This window comes from Bufo gargarizans, chromosome 5, assembly GCF_014858855.1.
Source record: "Bufo gargarizans isolate SCDJY-AF-19 chromosome 5, ASM1485885v1, whole genome shotgun sequence".
NCBI lineage: Eukaryota > Metazoa > Chordata > Amphibia > Anura > Bufonidae > Bufo > Bufo gargarizans.
The window spans coordinates 217,486,688-217,510,746 of NC_058084.1; the positions used below are offsets into that span (position 1 = coordinate 217,486,688).

At 44.4% G+C, this 24,059-nt stretch overlaps 1 protein-coding gene across 5 annotated transcripts in view; it reads left to right on the top strand.

Moving 5' to 3' along the window:
- The window catches only part of LOC122938153 (aromatic-L-amino-acid decarboxylase-like), a 270,020-nt gene that overhangs the window by 219,717 nt on the left and 26,244 nt on the right, over nt 1-24,059 (top strand). The gene's annotated exons all lie outside the window — the stretch shown is intronic.

Sequence of the window (24,059 nt, forward strand, 5' to 3'; positions counted from 1 at the left end):
ATCCGTGTTTTTTTTTTTTTTGCGAACCGCAAAATACGGTTGTGTGCACAAGGCCTAAGGTTGGGTTCACATGTGACTTATTAGCTGCAGATTTGCGGTCACTGATTTTCGTACACCAAATCAGCAGCGTTGTACTGTACTAGCAAATTGCACGGGGGTCATTTACAAACATTTTTATTTTATTTTTTATTTATTTTTTAAACTCCTGTGCGACACTATTTTGGGAGGAGCCGGGAGTTTGGCTCCAGCAAATTTACTATCATTTCATTTTAGAAAACTGGTGTAAAAGAGGAGAAAAACGACTACAGTTAGGCGCTGGAGTGTTTACTTCAGGCTCACGGACTGCCGGAGGTGTGCCTAATTTATGACTGGGCGCAGTCATAAATCAGCCGAATCCTCCTGCAGTGCAAGGCAGAAATAAAGACCACCGCAAAAAGTCCCATGAGTTTTTAGCAATTCTCATTTACATGTGGCAGAAAAAATCTGCAGCAAATACTCACCTGTGCTGTGGATTTTTAATCTGCAGCATGCCAATTTACACTGCAGATTTCATCACGGAATTCACCCTTTCTAAGGCCTCATGCACACGTTTTTGGTCCGCATCCGAGCCGCATTTTTCAGACCCATTCACTTCAATGGGGCCGCAAAAAAAGTGCTGTCCACATCTGTTGCTCCGTTCCGTGGTGGCCCCGCAAAGAAAATAGAAAATGTCCTATTGTCAGTTTCCCGCAAATTGTGGAATGTACATAGCCAGCAGCCGTGTTTTGCAGATGCGCAATTTGCGGACCACAAGACACATCGACGCATGTGCATGCAGCCTAAGGCCTCATGCACACGAACGTATATTCTTTCTGTCCGTTCCCTTTATTTTTATTTTTTTATTTTTTTTACAAAAAAGCTGCTTTACACCCACACTTTTCAGTTTCCCAAAAGGTTACGGCACAAAATGCACCCCACATTTTATTCCCCATTTCCCCCCGAATACGGCAACACCCCATACGTGCTCAAAAAATGATGTATGGGTGCACAGCAGGGCTCTAGATTCAAACAGCAAAATATGGATTTTGCTCACCTGAATTGGCAGACATTTATTTTAGGTACCATGTCGCGTTTAAAAGATTCCTGAGGTCCCCAGAAATTAAAAACCCCAAAAAGTGACCCCATTTTGGAAAGGGCACCACCGTACGAACATTTTAAGTGGTGGAAAGGGTACTTTTAGGCAAACTGTGTCTCACAGAAGACAAACACTTGCTAAAGGATTTCAAAGCACACATTTGTGAAAATGAAAAATTACAAGCAGACCCCAATTTTTCCCTTTTACAAGGGGTTAAAGGGGAAAATGCACCCCAGAATATGTTCCCCCATTTAATCCCGATTCAGGAAGGCCCCATATGTGCTTGTAGCCTGCTGTGTGGGCGAACAGCAGGCAAACGGCTAAATGTGAATTTGGCTGGCCTGAATTGGCAGACATGGATTTTTAGGTGCCATGTCACATTTAAAAAAAAATCCTGAGGTCCCCATAAATTAAAAACCCCAATAAGTGACCCTATTTTGGAAAGAGCACTCCCGTACGAACATTTTAAGGGGTGGAAAGGGCACTTTTGACCTAACAGTTGTTTCGTAGAAATTAATATGTAGTGGTTGGTGAAAAGTGGATCTGTATGCTATGAGGACTAAATCAGAGATATGGGGTGGTAAAACTACAGGGTACATCATGGATGAAATTAAATTAATACTCCATGGATAAGTGGTAGATATTAAATACTCCTGCATGCACATGCCAGGTATTTTACGGCAGTTTTCGCAGTGGTAAATGGTGTCTTTCCTTATCCCCCTTTTGGAACACACCCTGCATCTTTTTTGGGTCCTTCCCTTTCTTGCTGTCTGGGGACTTGACCTGGAAAATGTTGCCCTGGTACAACACGGCACCATGACTTCCAGAAGTACTGGGGCCCTCTCCGGTCTGGCTTTGAAAAATTAAGGCCTTGATAACCACCTCTTGGAACTGAAGGAAAGTTCCTGTGTGGCCTGAAGATTGAAATGGCACATACGCATTGCACATTTATCTGTACAATGTGTACGGACAGCTTTTTGTACCATACTTTAGTTTACCATACTTTCCCCTCCCATGTGCCTGTTGAAGTCCAGGACACAAACTGGTTTGGGGGGAGTGGTTGTGGTACCTCATACAGGACCAGGGGAGCTGGTGGTAGTGTGAATGGTGGTCAGTAAAAGGACATTCCTCTTGTCCTTTTACTTAACCACCAGCATGTTCTCATGGAGGAGAACCCTACTTTCACCCATTCTCAGTGGTTGCCCTACCAGGGATCTAGGGAGGCTTCTCAGATTTTTGTGCACTGAGCTGCAAGCCACAGTACCTCTGGAAGTTGGTGACCAAAATAGGGATATGCTGGTATAATAGTTATCCACACAGAGGTGGTAACCCTTATCCAGCAGTGGGTGCAGTTAAGTCCCACACGATCTTCCCACTAACTCCTAGGATGGGGATGGGGCATTCTAGGGGTTCTATCCGGGAAGATTTCCCTTTGTGAATACAGTAGGTGTACCCGGAGCTACTATCACAAAGTTTGTATATCTCTATCCCATTCCTTGCCCATTAACTAGGCAGGTACTAGTGGAATCTAATCCTCCCTCTGAAAAGTAATAGGGACTCGTCTACACAGACATTTTTATCTGGGTTGCACAACTTGGCAAACTGTGTTAAAATGTGTTAAAATGGTCAATGACTGGCCTAACCTTGAACAGATGGTCAAATGTTGGGTCATTTTGCATTGGGCACTGTGCATTGTCATTGTAGTGTAGGAATTTCCTAATTGACTCAAATTGCTTCCGGGTCATGGTCTTACTGTAAATTGGAGTCTGGTATAAAATGTCTGCGCTCCAATAAACTTCATAATCTCTGCTGCACTTACTGGGGTCCAACGTAGGGGTCTAACGTATGCCAATGTAGGGTTCTGATCAATAAATTGTTGGGCGTATAAATTGGTTTGGGCCACCATTAAATTTAGTGAAGCCCGCACTATATCTATATTCCGAACCTGCCGTTAAAATCTAGAATTTGGGGGTGGATTCCATAAGTGTTCACTCTGGGGGGACTGCCTCTGCTGCTACCCTGGGGCGCCTTCTAGAGAGTTCCTCATCAGCTGATGATGATGATGATGATGAGGGGCTAGTGGAAAGTGGCATCCTCTTCTCCCTCACTGGCAGACTCAGTATTGGAGGCAAGCATGGCGTATAGGCCATTTTTGTTTTATTGGGGTGTGACATGTGAAAACCTTTATTTCGTGTGAGGGGTGTGTATGTTGTGTTTTCACACATGAAGAGGCTTGTAATAAATTTTAAATTAAAATTTTAGAAGAAAAAAAGAGGAAAAAAAGTTGTTGAAGTATTTTCTGCACAAAAAAAAACAATTTGCAGTGCAAACTGAGCAGACGCGATCAGTAATGGTAGTGGCTGCAAAATGCACATACACAGATGGTGCGTTCGTGCAAAATTCTAAACACTAACTGAAAGATATATACTAACTGCAGGTCTATTTTTCACACACAAAAAATGTAAAAAAAAATCAAAAAATGTGCAGATGTAAATTGGCATACTACTGATAGGTGCTCTGCAGCATGCACGCACACAGAGCGTGCGTGCAAAAACTGTAGTATAAAAATTCACTACAAAACAAAAATATAAACGTAACCCTTTCGGTTTTACTTCCATTTTGCATGAGCTGAACGCAAAGATCTGAAACATTTTCTACATACACAAAAGACCCATTATTCTCAAAAATTAACAAATGTCTAAATCTGTGTTAGTGAGTACTTTTCCTTTGCCGAGATAATCCATCCCACCTCACAGGTGTGGCATATCAAGGTGCTGATTAGACAGCATGAATATTGCACAGGTGTGCCTTAGACTGCCCACAACAAAAGGCCACTCTGAAATGTGCAGTTTGATCACACAGCACAATGCCACAGATGTCGCAACAATTGAGGGAGCGTGCAATTGGCATGCTGACTGTAGGAATGTCTACCAGAGCTGTTGCCCGTGCAATGAATGTTCATTTCTCTACCATAAGCAGTCTCCAAAGGCTTTTCGGAGAATTTGGCAGTACATTAAACCAGCCTCACAACTGCAGACCACGTGTAACCACACCAGCCCAGGAGCTCCATATCTAGCATGTTCACCTCCATGATAGTCTGAGACCAGCAACCTGGACAGCTGCATCAACAATCGGTTTGCATAACCAAAGAATTTCTGCACACGGTCAGAAACCATCTCAGGGAAGCTCATCTGCATGCTCGTCGATCTCATCGGGGTCTGGACCTGACTGCAGTTCATTGTTGTAACCGACTTGAGTGGGCAAATGCTCACATTTGATGGCGTCTGGCACATTGGAGAGGCATTCTGTTCACAGATGAGTCCCGGTTTTCACTGTTCAGGGCAGATGGCAGACAGCGTGTGTGGCATCATGTGGGTGAGCTTCTTTCAGCTTCCGGTGTTGAGATGTGCCGGTTTGCATTGACCGGCCAATCGCAGTGCTTGGAGCTGCAGGGGGGGCGGTACTGCCCCATGCTGCCCTTACCCGGCATGGCTGTCTGCCGGTAAAAGCAGCCATGGTGCCCCAATTCCGTCTCGATCCTCCCCCAGCACCCGGCGGACATTGCGCTGTACATGTACTAAACTGGTCCTTAAGTCGCGTTTAGCTGCGCCGTACATGTACGGTGCAGGTCCTTAAGGGGTTAAGGGCAATGTGTGCAAGAAGTATAATATGTACAAGTTTAATGTATACAAAAATACAAATGTATATATTTGTATCACAAAACCTAAACAGAGTAGAACTTGCATCCCAGGACAGAAAGCAAACCACAACATGCTCCAGTTTGCTCTCCGGTATAAGAACAGAACGGAATGCATTTTGGAGCATTCTGTTCTGTTCAGTCATGTTTTGTCCCCATTGACAGTGAAAGAGGACAAAACGGAAGCGCTTTTTTTTTTTTTTTTTCGGTATTGAGACCCTATGATCTAAATACCGGAAAAAATGAACGCTAGTGTGAAAGTACCCTTACCAGCTCCAACCCAGGATTAAATCATATGTCAGTGGATGCAGCATGTCACAGTGAGTGAACACTCCCAAAATGGAAAATGAGGATCCAGCACTGCCTTTCTCCTAACTGTAGACTTTATTGAAGCGTAGCAATTAAAAAGACTGAGTTTTCTTGACTTGTTTAGGGCAACACTAGCCATTCGTCAAAAGAATAAAATTTCACACAAAGCAACAGGTAAGATGCACGTTTGGAAAATCGGGAAACCAACACATACATGATGAGGTGAATATCATTAGGTCTCCACAGGTTCATAACTAATTATTCAAGGAGAGGGGGAGGAGGGGGAAGACTAGTGATGGACTAACATCGGCCGGGATTGCGTTCGCGGCGGACCCCATTGACTTTAATGGCAGGCGAACCTAAAAAAAACCTTCAGGTCATATTTGCACCCACCAAATACTAACTAGAAGTGCACAAATAGTCCCACAACATGGACAGTGGCATACTGGGGGGGAATAGGCCCACATAAATTAGGCATTCACTTGACAGAAAAGAACAAGTGATTATGTGGCTGGAGGTATATTAGGCAGTCACTGGATAACAATTCTACTGTGGGCCACTGGAGTAGAGGCCCCAAAAATTAGGCATTCAGCTGACGGAAAAGGCCTTTTATGCCGCTGTGTATACATAAGACGAGGACCATTCTTTGTTCTGGGTCGTGGTGGATATGTGTGGGCTGGCATTAAGAAAATCAATTACACGTGGTCATCACAGGTGTTAAATTCCTCCGAGATCCATGCCTCATTTATTTATAGAAATAGGAGGTAGTCCACACTGTCGTGAGCTAGGCGAGTGCACTTATCGGCCACGATCCCCCCCCCCCCCCGCTGCGCTGTGTGTCCTTTTGGACAGGACACTCGACGAGGGGCAAGCCAAGAGTTCCATGGTAAACTGTGCCAGCACTGGCCACAGGTCAAGCCTGCACACCCAGGAGTCCAGGGGTTCCTCGCTTCTCAGAGCGTCCACATCGGCCATTAACCCGATGTAGTCGGACACCTGTCGGTCTAGGCATTTCATGAGGCTGGCTCTCGATGGGTTGTCTGCAATAATGATCACATATCGGAAGTGACCAACACATCTTCAAACCGCCCTCTTCTTGCAGGCGCGGTCGGATTGGTACTTGCACCTGTTTCACTGTGGGTGGAAATGCCTCTGCCAGCACCCGCAACAGCAGAATGCAGCATCTCTCACAGCAAGGCCTTGAAATGCTGCATTCTGACAGCCCTCTGTGATGCTGGTAACATGTCCGCCACTTTGTGTTTGTACCGGGGGTCTAAGTATATTGCCACCCTGTACTGGTCCTTGCCCTTTATGCTTTTTATACGGGGGTCCCTCTTCAAACACTGGAGCATGAAGGCCCCCATTTGCACTAAATTGGAAGCGGTGGAGCGCCCTGGCTCCTGCTCATCGCCCAGGAGAATGTTGTCCTTGGTATCCTCCCCCCAGCCACGGACAACACCAGGGATCCCCGAAAAGTTTAAAGCCTGCTCTTCTTGCTCCCCCCCCCCCAGCCACCATCCTCCTCTGACTCTTCAGACTCCTACTGACTTGTTTCAGATGGAGTAGCCCCCCCTGGGAATTCATTCAGCATTGCGACTTCCTCATCTTCCAGCTCCTGCTCCTTGACGGCTTGATCAATGACAGGACGCAATGCACGCTCCAGAAAGAAGGCGTAAGGTACGATGTCATTGATGGCGCACTGGCTATGACTGACCAGTTTGGTGATCTCATCAAATGGCCGCAGAAGTCTGCATGCATCGCGCATGAGCAGCCACTGGCACGGTGAAAAGAAACTAAGCTACCCAGAACCTGTCCTGCTGCAGAGTTGTACAGGAAGTCATTAACGGCACATTGCTGCTGAAGCAGCCTATCAAGCATATACAAGGTGGAGTTCCAGCGCGTCGGGCAGTCACAAATAAGACGTCTGACGGGTAAGTGGTGTTGCCGCTGAACGTCAGCAAGGTGAGCCATTGGCGTGTAAGATCTTCTAAAATGGCCAGAAATTTTCCTGGCCTGCTGCAAGATGTCCTGGACCCTGGGGTATTTGGCAACAAATCGCTGCACGACTAAGTTCAGGATGTGTGCCATGCACGGCACATGTGTAATTTTGCCCTGTTTCAGCATGCTCAGCAGATTGGCACCGTTGCCGCACACCACTTTACCAACTGTCAAATTTAGCAGGGTTAGCCACTGACCGGCCTGTGACCGCAGAGCTGAAAGTGCAGGACCGGTGTGGCTCTTGGCTTCCAGGCACAGCCGCAGCACAGCATGGCAACGTCTCATCTGGCACGTCAAATAGGTGCTGGGGAGCTTGGGGGTGCAGCAGAAGAGGCGGTAGCAGTGGAAAAGGAGGAGTCAGCTGAGGAGGAGATGGGGAATGGATTATGAGGAGAAGAGGAGGCAGGCCTGCATGTAATCCGTGGTGGTAACACCAAATTCACACGGGTGCCACGGGTTACATGCTTGACAGCCGTCAGAAGGTTCATCTAGTGAGCAGTAAAAGTTATGTACCTTTCCTGCCTGTGTTTGCTAGACCATGTGTCTGTGGTCAGATGTATCTGATATATTCACTTGCTGCTGTACATGGCCATATAGCTCTGGGAGAAATAATTCCTTCTGGGACTCTCCATTGTGTGCCAATGGCCACAAATTTTCTAAAGGCCTCAGAGTCCAACAGTTTATATGGCAGTAGTTGGCGGGCTAGAATTCCCGACGAGCCAGCAGTCAGCCATTGGGCAAGAGGATTATCCGGAGTTATCAACTTTTTATGCTCGAACATTTGGGCCATGGAAGCCTGCCTTCTGCCAGATGAACGTGACGATGGCACTGTGGAAGATGGAGTGGCGGACAAATGGGAGGAGAGAGAAGAGGCAGGACGTGGCGCACCAGGAGGTGACTTTGTGGGTTCTGACGGCGTTGCTCCCACTGGGCTTGGTGATGGGAGGCCAGGTGCCTTCTAAAGGCGGTCGTCCCTAGTTGAGTGTTGGGCTTACCGTGACTTATGCGTTGACAGCACAGGCTGCAGATGGCAACACTGTCGGCAGCTGACACGTTAAAAAAAAGCCCACACTGAGGAGCCATGTGCTCACATCCTGGAAGCTCTCTTGTGAGCACCCACACGACGTCCATTGACACGTCATCATCGTCCACTTCACCACTGACATTTAGAGATCTCTGAGTAGGAAGCAACAGCGGGGGACCACCCTACTTGGGCTGATCTGTGTACTATCGTCAGACCAATAGGTGGCGGCTGTTGCTACCTCCTCTTCCTCATCCGATGCCAAGAATGGCTGTGCATCGTAAGGTCTGGAAATGGATGGGAAAATAATTCCTCTGACTCGAGTGGAGGGGCTATGGTGGTGGTGTCTTTGGGGGTGCACACAGATAGTGAGGAGGGTGCAGAAGCAAAAGCACCTTCTCCAACTTCCCACTTAGGCTCCAGCCTGGTGCCCCTGCCTGACCCCTACAACCCCTGCGGAACAGCCTGCCTCTGCCTGTCATTTTCAAAATTACCCTGTGCCAAAGTCCCTAGAGAAGAGCAGTATTTGTGGAAGCTGGTACATCGCAGGCCTCAGTCAGTATTTTGTGGGGGAAAGCATTGAGGCGGGTGTACGTAGGTGACGCAGCCCGATGTGAAGCGGCGTATCAGCAATGCTGCTCCCGCTACTGCTCTATCATCCCCTGTCAGTGAGGTCTTGCTGAATGCCGTTACACCGCGACACCGCTAACCTCCTGGGTTGCCTCGCCGCTTCATTACCTCAAGGTTCCTGTGGAGTGTAGCAAGCCGAACCGGAGCGGATTGTAAAGCTGACACAGGAGGAGAAGCATACTGGCCAGGCGGTCTGAGAGTGCACTTGGCCCCCCCCCCCCCCCCCTCTTCGGTGAAGATCTGGTGAGATGCACTGATGTTTGTTCACTTCTCTGCTTTGAAAGCTGGTATTTGAAAAACTTTTAGACAATATCGGAGAGAGGGCGCAGGCTGACGGGAAGTTGGAAGGGGGCCATGTGAACGGGTTCTAAAAAGCTATATATCTGGGACCTGGGTGGCGCCCCCCCCCCCCCCTCCTGAAAACCTGCACAAAAGTGAAGGAGATGATGGAGGAGAAGGAATGCCGTCAATAGCCCAAAAAGGGCAAGTGTTATGGTTTAAGCTGGAAGGCAGAGTTGGCTTGTAATATCTACCGCCCAGGGACTGAGGGTTTGGGGGAGGGGGAGGTTTTTGTGAAGTCATAATATGGGACCCCTATTGCTGATGCTACACTAACAAGAACTGGATGGATTAATTCAACTAACTCAGCAAATCAACTAACCAAGTGACTAGTATCAACGTTATGAACTAATTCAACTGACTTTAACTAAGTGACTGCTACTAAATTTTGCTCATCAGGGTCTAAATTGCGGGGTTGACAACCACCCAAAGACTTTAACTAAAATAAAACGCACTACTATATAAAATTATGAATTAAGGAGGAGATGGTATATTAGTGGATCCATGAATGGGTAGTAGACCTGATAAAGTAATATATGAATAATTGCTTAACGTATTGCTGTTGGAGTCTGAATACTGACTCCCCTCTCAGATTGCTCTTTTTTTTTTTTTTTTCTCCTCTATTTTGCCTTTTTTGGCAGAATATCGTGAGGGCATTGGGGGGGGGGGGGGATAGGAAGACTGGTGGGTACCAGGGAAGATTACAGAGATGGCTAGACAGGGGGCGGGAAAAAAGGGCAAGATGCAAACAGAGTTAAATACCTCAATCTCCCCAATGATCAAAAAAACAAAGATCCAAGCAATTACTCCTGACCAATATGTGTGGCCAGACTAGTCCCTCAAAAAAATTGACGTGGCAAGATCAAGAGGGTGAGGCTATTATAGATGAAGGTTTGGGGTTAAAAGCATCTGAGGATAGCTTCTGGTCTGGGGGGAGAGGCAGTAAACAGTTAAGGGAACTGCAAGAAAAGGCCTCTACAAAAGAAGAGCAGGTCCCTAGCCTGCAAGATATATTTCAAGAAATAAACAAATGTAATTTGGCAATACAGGACCTCTCTCTCCAGACCGGAAGTATTAGGGAGTCTGTGGGACTCCTCAGAGCGGATGTACAAAAATACAAAGAAAGGCTGATAGAAATAGAAAAAAGAGCATCAGACTGAGGACCTCCTGCAGACAATAACTAAAGAAAAAAAATTCCTAAAGGAGGAAAATAGGGAGCTGAAAAATAGAGTATTGGAGTTGGAAAATAGATCTAGAAGGCCTAATCTGAGATGTCTGGGAATCCCAGAAGGCGCGGAGGGGCAAGACCCTTGCGTGTTTATACAAATTTTGTTGAAGGAACAACTGGGCTAGGACATCTCAGATTATAAAAACTTTGTGGAACAGGCCTATAGACTCCCATCAAAGTTGCCCCCAATCAGAACGAGACAGAGACCTATAAATTTCAATCTTTCAGGGATAAGGATTAAATACTGCGCAGGTCGAGGAAGAAAGGGAAATTAGAATATTCAGGCGCAATAGTAATGTTGTTCCCTGACTACGCAAAAGAAATGGTGAAGGAAAGAAGACTCTTTGATGTGAAAAAAAACATTACGTTCAAATGTGAAATATTCGATGATCCCGGCTAAATTGAGGATAGAATGGGAAAGTAAGAACTGGGTTTTTGACACAGTGGAGGCGGCTGAAGTATGGATCAAAGAAAAGATAGGGAGATGAGGGGTGAATCGGGTTGGGGGCTGGTCGGGAGGAGACATGCTTAGATGGAGAACCAGGATGGAAATGGCCTGGCTCATTCAGAAGGGAATCGGGTTGGGAAGGGTAGCTACTACATAGTGTGTTTTTTGCCTTTCTCTCTCCCACTCCCCTCGGGGGGCTCTTCAGTATACCTTGGGAAAAATAAAATCTAAAATAGGCCTGTATGAGAATTGTTTCTGGGAATATCAGGGGTTTGAGTAGGGGTGTAAAGAAAGTGGCGGTGTTTGACACAATACACAGAACCCTACCTGCCATAATCGGTCTACAAGATTCACATTTGACAAGTGAGACGACAAATGGGCTATTCAGACCGTGGATACAGCACTCCTTTCATTCAGTTTATTCATCATATGCTAGAGTGAGTGTTTTAATTCATCGCGACATTGAGATACAAATAAGGAAAACAGATAGATGTGGAGGGCCGATACGTTTTGATTGCTTACTGGAAGGGAGACTATGGATAATAGCCAAGGTTTATATACCACCACCTTTTAAAACAGAGGTCCTATTGAAATTCCACGATTTTGTGCTTAAGGTAGGGGATAAACCCACTTTTAGTCACGGGTGATTTTAATAATGTTATGGATAGATGCAGGGTGGGTAATGTTCAAAACTTCTGTACGGGATCTAAATTAAAAAAGATCACGGACAAAATGGGTTGGATTGATATTTGGAGAGTAATGCACCCTAAATATTCATGTTTTTCAAAGACCCATAGGAGTCTATCACGGATTGATTTAGTTTTCACTAATAAAGGTTTGTTTGAAATTAAAAAGGTTAGTTATGGACAGCGTGGGATATATCCTAATCAAGCGTGGGATATACCATAATCAAGTTATCACAAGTTTAAAACCAATAAATAAATAAAATAAGAGGGATGCACATAAATTTAGGGTGGATAAATATAATGGGAATACACGATGGGCTCTTAAGAGATAGTGGAGTTTAGTTTTTTTGAGAATCATTTTTATTGGCATTTTCAGTGATTGTCAAGTTAAGCCATAGTTCGCAATAATGGAAAGCATAACAATATACGCCTACGCAATAGGCCAATTAGTAGGACAATGGTGTACATCCATAGTTTGCATAGTAAGTAAAGTCTGTAACAATTAGACCGTAACATCAAGAAGATAAAGGGGAGGGAAGAAGGGGTGGTGAGGTAGTCCCTGTCGCAGATTGTCATAATTCGAAGGACCATTCCTGCTCTGCTTATGTTACTTCGCTCTAGTTTCAACCCAGGATCGGGAACCTCCTATCGCTTCAGGGGGAGTAACTAGAGTTATTGAGCCAAGGACTCCAAGTGAGTAGCCTAGACTTCAGGGGAATAATCGTGGAAGGCACTAGGCTTTCATACCTACAAGACTTGTTAACTTCCAGTATAACCTCTGCTATGGTTGATGAAACAGTTTGTTTCCAATAGCGTGTAATAATCAATTTAGCACTAAGTAAGATGTGCCCAACTAAGTTCCTGTATTCTAGGGGGATATTGTGTATACCCAAAAACAAGAGTCAGTTCAGGGTGAGGGTCCACAACCTGGGAGGTTATCCCAGTGATCAGGTCAAAAACACTGGGCCAGTAGGGGGAGAGTACGGGGCATGTCCATAAGAACCTCTAGCCCCACATTCCCTCCAACAATTGGGGGAAGATGAAGGGTAAATCTTGCTCAGTCTCTGTGGAGTGAAGTACCAGTGCAGGAGGGTCTTCATCCCTGCTTCGTAGTGGGAGACACATTTGAAATTGGAGACTAGGAATCTGATAGCTTGAGCCCACTGCTCATCTAGAAATGTTTCCCCCAATTCTGTTTCCCCTTTTTTGATGGGCAAAGTTTTGGAAAAAGTGGCTTTTTCCCCAAAACATCATACACATAGCGCGTGGTATGTTTTTTAAAAAGGAACGGGGACTGGAATAGTCTCCATATATCGGAGTTGATTGAGGGTGGATTTTGCTTAATCTTAGCAATGAAGTGTCTGAGTCTAAGAAAGTTGTAGAATTCCGTATGCGGCAATGCGAACAAGCGGTGGAGAGAATCAAAGGGGAGGAGACAGCCATTTGACATAATCTGGGAGACAGAAGTGATCCCTCTCTCTCGCCAGATTGTCAAGTTAATATCGGGGATGGTTAGTTCCATTGTTCCTATAGTGGCCTGTGTAAGAAGGGTGGCTACCATATCCCTTTGCATCTTGTGTATGGAAGACCACAGGCTGCTAACTAGTCTTATCGTCAGTAAGTCTCCACGTGGCTGGGATGGGTCCCACAACAGATGTATCAGGTAATCCTTCAATGAAGCGCGTTTTATAGTGTGTCGCTCAATCTGGATCCAGGCCTTTGTGTCATCTGGGGACCACCATTCCCGGGCAAAAGAGTGCTATTGCTTGAAAATAATCCCTGTCTGGAAGGCCTAGTACACCAACTTGCTTTTTCTTGGATAATAATGCCTGTGCTACTCTAGGTTTGGTCGGACCCCAAATGTATTTACCCAGGGTCATCTGTGCTTTTTTTTTTTTTTAAATGTCAAAGGGATCGGGATTGGGAGGGCTCAAAATATTTATATGAACTTGGGAAGGGTCATCATTTGAAATGATAGTGGAGTTTTTTTTATTTTATATGAATTAAGTCTCAGCAGCAACCAATATTGTATGGGAGGCCGCAAATGCCTATATTAGAGGGATTTTTGTAAAATATACAATAATATATAAGAAAGGGATAAGGGGAAAAAAAAAATAATGGCCTTGGGACAAGAGGCAGGAAAATATGAAAAAAATACATTAAAAACCCCATAAATAGAAATTATAAGGCTTGAATAGAGAAGGTTTCCAAATTGGAAGAGGAGTGGCTCCTACTGGCGGAACAAGAAAAACGAAATTATGTGCGGAATAACTATATTTCTGCTCATATACCGGGTAAAAAGTTAGCGGCATTGGTAGCGACTCTACTAGATAAATCGGGACACAAAATTACCGAACAAGCGGCTAAAATAGAACTTCTTGAGTACTTTGAAGAGATATGTAGCAGTAGGATAAATAAGAATGCGGGGCAAATGCAACAGTTTTTGGAGGAAATAAATATTACTAGGTTAACAATAGACCAACAGGAACATTTGGATGCCCCTTTAAAGGTTTTGGAAGTGGAAAAAACACTATCCAGGATTGCAAAGAATAAGACCCCAGGAAACTATTGATAATGTGGAATAATTCGAGAAAGATGGGAAAACTGCCAGATTCATTGAGAAGCCCTAGTCACACTAATTTTAAAACCAGATAAAGACCGAATCCTTTAATACTGATCCTAAAATACTGGCTGGGATTCTGGCAGCTAGACTTAGAAGTGTGGTTTCGAGGCTTGTTCATGAGGATCAGGCAGGATTTATGTCAGGCAAAACTACAACTGATAATATGCGTTACTTTGTGAACACCCAGCTTGAACCCACAAATTGTGGTGAACGAATGGTTGTTACTATAGATGCCTCAAAGGCGTTTGATACAATAGAATGGCCCTTTCTGATTATAACATTGAAGAAGATGGGTTTTGGTGAGAATTTTATCTCATGGGTAAGACTGTTTTATATACGGAAATCTCAGCAAAAGTGATATTAAATGGGGAATATTCCGATAGCGTACATATTGGTAGGGGGGTTAGACAGGGATTCCCACTTTCCCCGCTACTTTTTCCTACAGCCATGGAACCGCTAGCTGACATGATTAGGCAAGATGAAGAAATTGTAGGGTTCAGGTTCGGTGAACACGAGGAAAAAATTGCTTTATACGCAGATATTATGTTTGTAGGTTCACATAGATCACTTATGAAAATTTTTCAGGTATTTTGACCAATATGGCAAACATGCTGGGTTAAATATAACTTTGTTTAAATCGGCCTGCATCCCGATTGATCCTCTGAACAATTTTATACCAGGACCATTGGACATTAAGAGAATTAACAAACCCGTTAAATATCTGGGCATTCAAATAACTCCAAATCCCAATGAATGTGATCCCTAAAATACAGGAGATTAGGAAAAAAAGAGGTATGGAAAAGACTGTCTCGATGGCAGGTCGTATATCTTTGGTAAAAATGTGTCTATTACCTTCCCTGAATTATATTGTATGGAACTCGCCGGCAACTATCCCCCCAAAAATATTTAAAATAGTTAGTCTCAATGGATTTGATATGGCGAGGGGGAAAAAAACCAGGATAAAAGCAGAAATATTGTGCATTCATGAGAAGGAGGGTGGATTATCAGTTCCAGACTAGGAACTTTATTTCATGTCGGGGCACATAAAAAAACATAACGTGAAGCAATATGCAAAGATACAAGGCCATGATTGAAGGGATAAATGATAGGTTGGAGAACTGTACTATCTTTCAATTAATAGAAGCCAGTATTCTGACACAACAGGGTAGTAAGATACCACTATTTGAGCTGATGGATAGGGTCTGGAGGCAGGTAAGAGCATTCTGGAATCAAACTGGACTCCATGTTGACACCATATTGTGGGAAAATACCCACCTTTTCAGAATTTAAGCTAATTGAACAGAAAACTTGGTGGAAACATGGAATCTATAAACTAGGCCAGGTATGGAGACAGGGGGATGTAATATTGTATGAAGATCTTAAAAAGTAGTATTGACTTGGCAATATAGACCTGAGGTTTTATTATTTACAATTAAAATATGCACTACGAGCGTAGTTAAGAAAAGGTACACAAATCGATACTCTCCCACAGTCGGTAGTTAATATTCCTAAATTGACGCCAGGGGGAAAATTAGTATCTAAAATATATGGATGCTTATTACAGCGAAAAACTAAGAGCAGCTATTAGTTTAATGCATAAATGTCGAGATGTTATAAATCCTCAGCAAGAAGAGTTCTGGGATCTGGCTATACAAGAAAAAAAAATTGGATTTCAAAGAACTTTTCCTATAGGATTAAAGAATTCACAGAGTGAACATAACCTTGTCCGAGGGATATAAAGTAGAATTAGGTGAGAATACAGACAGAAAATTCACAGAATGACCATTATTCTAAAACGTAACTTTTAATAGTCAAAAATTAATATAATGGACCCTTTAATATGAAAATAAGGATTAACACAAACAAAATAAGAACCTATGTGCCACTAATGTTTTTGGTAGCAGGATAGACTGCCTGATACAGTGGCTAAATTGGGACAATATCCCTATATTTGCCCTGTTAGAATGGCCCTGCCTGTACACGGAATAGCTGCCCTGATGAGGGCGATCCCGTCTCTCGTGCCTCCTGCTGTTCCCTATAAACCCCTGTTAGTGGGTGATAGATGGAAGGGATCCTAGCAGATGCCGGGACTAATCTATACGCATACCAAAAACAATAACGAGAATTAGTTATGTGTGAACACCTCCCCTCACAACAGTGTGGTTGTGAATAATATACCCATAGAGAATTAGTGTCTATCCTGCTACCAAAAACATTAGTGGCACATAGGTTCTTATTTTGTTTGTGTTTATCCTTATTTTCATGTTAGGGTAAGGGTCCATTATATTAATTTTTGACTATTAAAAGTTTCGTTTTAGAATAATGGTCATTCTGTGAATTTTAATATACTATATTTACAATTTTAATATACTATAACGCCTGTACTATTCCCCCAGGATATTAATGAATTGTTACAAACCTAAAATCTTAAGCTGCCTAAAATGTGGGGAAGTAGGGGTGGATGATATCTCTATATACTCTATGGCTATGCATAAAAACTCAAGAATTCTGGGGAAAGGTTAATGACAGAATAGAGCAATATCACAGGATTAAAATACCCAGACAATTTGAGATATGCATACTGGGGGTGATGGAAAAAACGATAACCCCCAACTTCGAGAAATAGTATCCAAACTCCTGTTTCAAGCAAGGAAATGTGATGATCGAGATTGGGAAGGTAGTGCTGTACCCACGGTCAGGGAATGGGAGAGGCTCACCAGAACTTCACTTGCCATAGAGGAATTTCATTTGGTAAATATTCAGAAAAAACATAGTTTAATTATAACATGGCAGAAATTGTTAAAGTGATCCCCCTTTGAGATTGGGGTGTGCTGGGGCTGTGTGGGGGGGCCGGGGGGGGAAGGCTGGGGAGAGAAGTGTTTTTTTTTTTTGTTTTGTTTTTTGTGAAATGGGTATGGGCCGTGGGTGGGGGGTATACAAAATGTTGTTGAAATTATAATGTTATGAAATCAAGATAGTTATAACTATTTGTATTATGGAAAAGAAAACTACAGATTTTTTTTTTTTTTTTTTTTTTTATAAATAAATCTTTTTTTGTGAAAGCGGGTATATCAAAACCCTTAATCAGTATTTTGTGGAAGCAGTTATATAGAACCCCTTACTCAATATTTGGTGGAAGCAGGTATATCGCACCTCTTAATCAGTATTTTGGGGAAGCAGGTATATCGCACCCATCAATCAATATTTGGTGGAAGCAACTAATACAAACTCCTTAATCAGTATTTTGTGGACGCGGGTATATAGAATCCCTTAATCAGTATTTAGTGGAAGCAGTTATAATGCACCCCTCAATCATTTTTTTTTTTTTTTTTTTTTTTGGGGGGGGGAAACAGGTATATCACACCCGTTGCAAATAGTTGTTCCAATAGCACTTGTCACTCTATATACCTGCGGTATCACAGCAGAACTGCACACAACTTCTGCACAATACAAATGCACTATAATATACTTTCTATGTTAGAAAGTATATTATAGGTATATCACACCCCTCAGTATATCACACCTATCGATAGAACACCTATACCAGTCCTTAAAAGGACTTTTGTGGCCCCATTAGCTAGCGTTTGGTGTCCCTAACAGTCTGTCCATGCTCCACAAAGAAACCTCTTCCTACACTGGCAAAACACAGAATGTAAAATGGCGGACATCGACATATGTTCGGCGAATCGCGAATGCACAAAGTTTGGCGCGAACTGTCCGCCGGGGGAACCACAAGACAATCTCTAGGAAAGGTGCCTATAATGAGAACTTCATATACAGTGCTGCCCATAATTGTTCATACCCCTGGCAAATTTTGACTTAGTTACTTTTGTTCAACCAGCAAGTAATTTTTTGACAGGAAATGACATGGGTGTCTCCCAAAAGATAAGACTATGTGCAAGAGGCATTATTGTGGGGAAAAAACATTTCTCAGCTTTTATTTACATTTGAGCAAAAAGTGTCCAGTCCAAAATTATTCATACCCTTCTCAATAATCAATAGAAAAGCCTTTGTTGGCTATTACAGCAATCAAACGCTTCCTATAATTGCAGACCAGCTTTTTGCATGTCGCCACAGGTATTTTTCCCCACTCATCTTTAGCAATGAGCTCCAATTCTTCTTGCCATCACCCTGATCTTTAGCTCCCTCCACAGATTTTCAATTGGATTCAAGTCTGAACTCTGGCTGGGCTACTCCAAAACGTTAATGTTGTCTGCTAACCATTTCTTCACCACATTTGCTGTGTGTTTTGGGTCGTTGTCATGCTGAAATGTCCACTGGTGCCCAAGGCCAAGTTTCTCTGCAGACTGCCTGATATTGTGGTTGAGAATCCTCATGTATTGCTCTTTTTATCTTAATGGTGCCGTTTACTGTGATAAGGTTCCCTGGCCCATTGGCTGAAAAACACACCCAAAGCATTAGTTTCTCACCACTATGTTTGATAGTGGGAATGGTGTTCTTTGGGTTGAAGGCTTCTCCTTTTTTACGCCAAATGAAGGAAACCTCATTGTGACCAAACAATTAAATTTTTGTTTCATCTGACCATAACGCAGAAGACCAGAAGTCGTCTTTGTCCAGATGAGCTTTTGCAAAGGCCAAGCGAGCTTTTGTGTGCCTTATCTAGAGAAGTGGAACCCAGCAGTGTGCAGTTTCCATTGGATTGTCTGCCTTGAGGCATTGCCCCCAGCAGAGCCCAGATTCACCAGGATGGCCTTGGTGGTGATCCTTGGATTCTTTTTCACCTCTCTAACTATCCTCCTGGCCAGCACTTTTGGCTTCTGGCCACGTCCTCTGAGATTTTCCACAGTGCATAACATCTTGTATTATTTGCTCAAGTGTAAATAAAAGCTGAGAAATGTATATTTTTCTTTTTTTTTTCTTTTTCACAATAATGCCTCTTGTACATTGTCTTATCTTTTGGGAGACACCTATGTCATTTCCCGTCAAAAATCACTTGCTGGTTCAATAAAAGTTACTCAATCAAAATTTGCCAGGGGTATGAATAATTATGGGTGGCACTGTACATGATAACTTCAAAAATGACGTCTATCACTGCTCACCCTACAATAAAGTACATAATATATCATAACATATCCTACTAATATAATTTAATAATAAATTACATCCTGTCTCTTCTATTTAGACCATTTGGGGCTTTAGTTTCTAACATGAAAATGAGGATAAATCTCCCTTATGAATATCAGTAAAGTATTTAGACACAGCAGGAATATTCAACACCTTCTCAATGACATCGGAAAGATGCTTGCGTATCCTTGTCTTCAGGGTATTTGTTGTGCAACCAACATACTACAGTTTACACAAACTGCAGTTCATAAGGTACACCACATATTTGGTATTACAATATTGGGATACTCCCTAGCCCTGAAGCGGCTAGAGATCTGTTCACATTCCCTATTGAAGGTCGCATCATCTGAGCAGTTTCTCCTACAACTAATAAATTCTCCCTTGGGGATATTTTTTATGACCTGTATTGGATGACAGGATTTGTCATATAGCCGTGAATTGCCCACAATGGGCTTGACATTAGTAGACGTGGCAATTTCTCCATTCTGTATGCCAAGTGTCAAGTCTAAAAAATGTATACTTGCTACCTCATAATTCAATGTAAATTGCAAATTACATTCATTGTTATTTAGGTATCTGCTAACTTTGGGGCACACAGGAGGACATGTGGGGGGGAAAATTATGGGAGGGATTACTATGTGGGGGGCAAATTACTATATGGGGCAGTGTTGTGGCAACTACTGTATGGGGGCTGTGTGGTGCAAATTACTATATGGTGGCTGTGTGGGGAGAAATTACTATATGGGGCAGTGTGGGGGGGTGTTGCTATTGGGGAGGCACTGTAGGGGCATTTCTATTATTTCTGGGGACACTATACAGGGAATACCTGGAGCACAATATAGGGTGTTATTACTGGAGGCACTCTAGGGGACATAATTTATCATTAATTTATCAAACTCGTGTAAAGTAGAACTAGCTTAGTTGCCCATAGCAGTCAATCAGACTCCACCTTTCATATTTGACAGCTCTTTTGGAAATACAGTTCTACTTTACACCAGTTTGATAAATGACCCCAATTATGTCTACTGCGGTCACTATTTTTTCAGCAGAATAGTACCTGGGGCATTGGAGGGGCACAACTGGCACGGTATTGGGGGTGGCAGCAGGATGACACTGTGGGGACACCAGGATGGGGAGGTTGATGGAAAAACTGAGAAATCGAACGTGTCTATGCTACAAACTCTGTAGAGACTAGATGCGGCTGAAAGAATGTCATGGCGGTCTAACAGAGGAGAAGAGGAAAGAGTAGGTCTACATGACAGGAGATGTCCCTGGATGTAAGAGGTATGTGGTCAAATATTGGGGGGATTCCAGAGAAAGGACCCGCCCCGGGTGCCAATCACCCTAGGCTTGCTACTGAGACAGAATTATTCCCCGACACATTCTTGTGTGAGCGGACTAATTCTGCCCCAACCACAGACATTAATGTCTAAACTGCTGGCAACAAAAGAGTGTATACCCCCTAAGTGAAAATGGCCAAATTGTGCCCAAAGTGTCAATTAGAGTTGAGCGGACACCTGGATGTTTGGGTTCAAACTTGACCCGAACTTGACCCCGAACCGCATTGAAGTCAATGGGGACCCGAACTTTTGGGCACTAAAATGGCTCTGAAATAGTCCTGGAAAGGGCTAGAGGGCTGCAAAAGGCATCAACATGTGCTTAAGAGCATGACAACTGTTCTGCAAACAAATGTGGATAGGGAAATGACTTAAAATAACATTAAATACTGAAAAATGTAAAATAACAATCTGGATCTAGGAGTAGAAGGTTGAGGAGGCGGTGGATGTGGCGGTGTAGGTGGAAGCGGCGGTGAAGGAGGAATAGGTAGCCAACACTGATTTGTGTTATTATTTTTATTTTTAAATTGGGGTATCCCCCAAGATATTGGGACATATAACAAAATAAAACTAAGAATAAGTGCACTTGAGTACAAGAATGGATGGTTGAGGCTGGTATAAATGTCTATTCTGCACAAGGTACGGACAAGTCCTGTGGGGTCCATGCCTGGTTCATTTTAATAAACGTAAGCTTGGCCACATTGTCTGCGGCCTGTGATAATGCTCTCTGCCGTGCTAAACACACGTTCACACTATACACTGGCTGCAGGGCAGGTCAGCACCTCCAAGGCTGACAAAGCTTTTCCACATTTTGGCCATGCTAACCCTGCCTTCTCAGGTGCTGGTGGTGCCCCAGCTGTGTTGGCGACCTCTTCCTCCTCCTCCTGCCTTCGCCTTCTGCTTCCACTGTGGCCCCGCTGTCAGGTGGGAATGCTATCATCAGCGTGTGTTTGTGGTAGAGCATCTTCCGGTCAGTATCAATGTTTACACTAAATTTAGTTCCCTGTCAGGAATACAGAGCAAGGGTTCATGTCACCCAGCAATACAACAGAGGATTTTGAGAGAGTTAGGCCCCTGTCACCCAGGCACAGCAGGGGTTTGTATACGTCAAAAATGGTAAAATGGTCACCCGACAATTGAAAATAAGAATTTTTGTTTTTTCAATTTAGGGCACTAAAATTCGCACTTTTTTGCATTAAAATGGCTCTAAAATAGTCCTATAAAAGGCAGTAAAATGTTCAGAGCATGGCAACTGCTCTGCAAATAAATGTGGATAGGGAAATAACTTAAAATGAAATAAAATAACTAAAAATTACAAATTATTAACTTGCAACTCAGAAGGAGGTGGATATGGAGGCGGTGAATGTGGTGTTGTAGGTGAAGGCAGCAATGGAGGAGGAGGTAGCCAACAATGTGTGTTTTTTTTATTGGGGTAGGTAGCCCCCAAAATATTGGGACAAATAAAAAACAAAAAGAAACAAAGAACCATTGCACTTGAGTACAAGAATGTATGTTTGTTTGATGGTGGTATAAATGTCTATTCTGTACAAGGTACAGACAAGTCTTGTGGGATCCAAGCCTGGTTCATTTTAATAAACATGAGCTTGTCCACATTGGCTGTGGACAGGCGGCTGCGTTTGTCTGTAATGACTCCTCCTGCCGTGCTAAATACACGTTCAGAGAGTACACTGGCTGCAGGGCAGGCCAGCACCTACAAGGCATACAGGGCAAGCTCTGGCCATGTGGACAATTTGGAGACCTAGAAGTTGAATGGGGCAGAACCATCAGTCAGTACGTGTAGGCGTGTGCACAGGTACTGTTCCACCATGTTGTTCAAATGCTGCCTCCTGCTAACACGCTCCATATCAGCAGTTGGGGCCGGTTGTTGCGGCGAGGTGACAAAGCTTTTCCACATGTCTGCCATGCTAACCCTGCCTTCTGAGGTGCTGGCGCTGACACAGCTGCGTTGGCGACCTCTTCCGCCTCCCCTACCTTTGCCTTGTGCTTCCATTTGTCCCCCGGCGTCAGTCGGGAATTCTCTCAGGAGCGCGTCTACCACCGTGTGCGCCTGTAGTCGCGCATCTTCAGATCACGCACCAGTGAGGGAATTAAGGACGGCACATTGTCTTTGTAATGGGGATCCAGCAGGGTGGCCACCCAGTAGTCGGCACACATTAAAATGTGGGCAACTCTGCAGTCATTGTGCAGGCATTGCAGCATGTAGTCGCTCATGTGTGCCAGGCTGCCCAGAGGTAAGGACAAGCTGTCCTCTGTGGGAGGCGTATTGTCTGTGTCCTCTGTGTCCCCCCAGCCACGCACCAGTGATGGGCCCGAGCTGTGTTTGATGCCACCCTGCTGTGAACATCCTTCATCCCCATCCTCCCCTCCTCCTCGTCCTCTAGTAGTGGGCCCTGGCTGGCCAAATTTGTACCTGGCCTCTGCTGTTGCAAAAATCCTCTTTTTGAGCCACTTCTAAAAGACTGGCCTGAAAGTGTTAGAGATGACCCCTCTTCCTCCTCCTCATCCTGGGCCACATCCTCTTCTATCCTCGCCCTAAGTGTTTTCTCAATGAGACATAGAAGTGGTATTGTAACGCTGATAACGGTGTCATCGCCACTGGCCATGTTGGTGGAGTACTCGAAACAGCGCAACAGGGCACACAGGTCTTGCATGGAGGCCCAGTCATTGGTGGTGAAGTGGTGCTGTTCCGCAGTGCGATTGACCCGTGCGTGCTGCAGCTGAAACTCCACTATGGCTTGCTGCTGCTCGCACAGTCTGTCCAGCATGTGCAAGGTGGAGTTCCACCTGGTGGGCACGTCGCATATGAGGCGGTGACCGGGAAGGCCGAAGTTATGCTGTAGCGCAGACAGACGAGCAGCGGCAGGATGTGAACGCCGGAAGCGCGAACAGACGGCCCGCATTTTATGCAGCAGCTCTGACATGTCGGGGTAGTTGTGAATGAACTTCTGCACCACCAAATTCAGCACATGCACCAGGCAAGGGATGTGCGTCAAACCGGCTATTCCCAGAGCTGCAACGAGATTTCGCCCATTATCGCACACCACCAGGCCGGGCTTGAGGCTCACCGGCAGCAACCACTCATCGGTCTGTAGTTCTATACCCCGCCACAACTCCTGTGCAGTGTCGGGCCTGTCCCCCAAACATATGAGTTTCAGAATGGCCTGCTGAAGTTGGTGGTGAAGGTGTGTGGCTGACTGGATGAGCAGATGGAAGAAGAGGAGGAGGAAGCTGAGTAGGAGGAGGTGGCAACAGGAGGCAAAGAATGTTGCCCTGCGATCCTTGGTGGCGTAAGGACGTGCGCCAAACAGCTCTCCACCTGGGGCCCAGCCGCCACTACATTTACCCAGTGTGCAGTTAGGGAGATATAGCGTCCCTGGCCATGCTTACTGGTCCACGTATCTGTGGTTAGGTGGACCTTGCCACAGATGGCGTTGCGCAGTGCACACTTGATTTTATCAGATACTTGGTTGTGCAGGGAAGGCACGGCTCTCTTGGAGAAGTAGTGGCGGCTGGGAACAACATA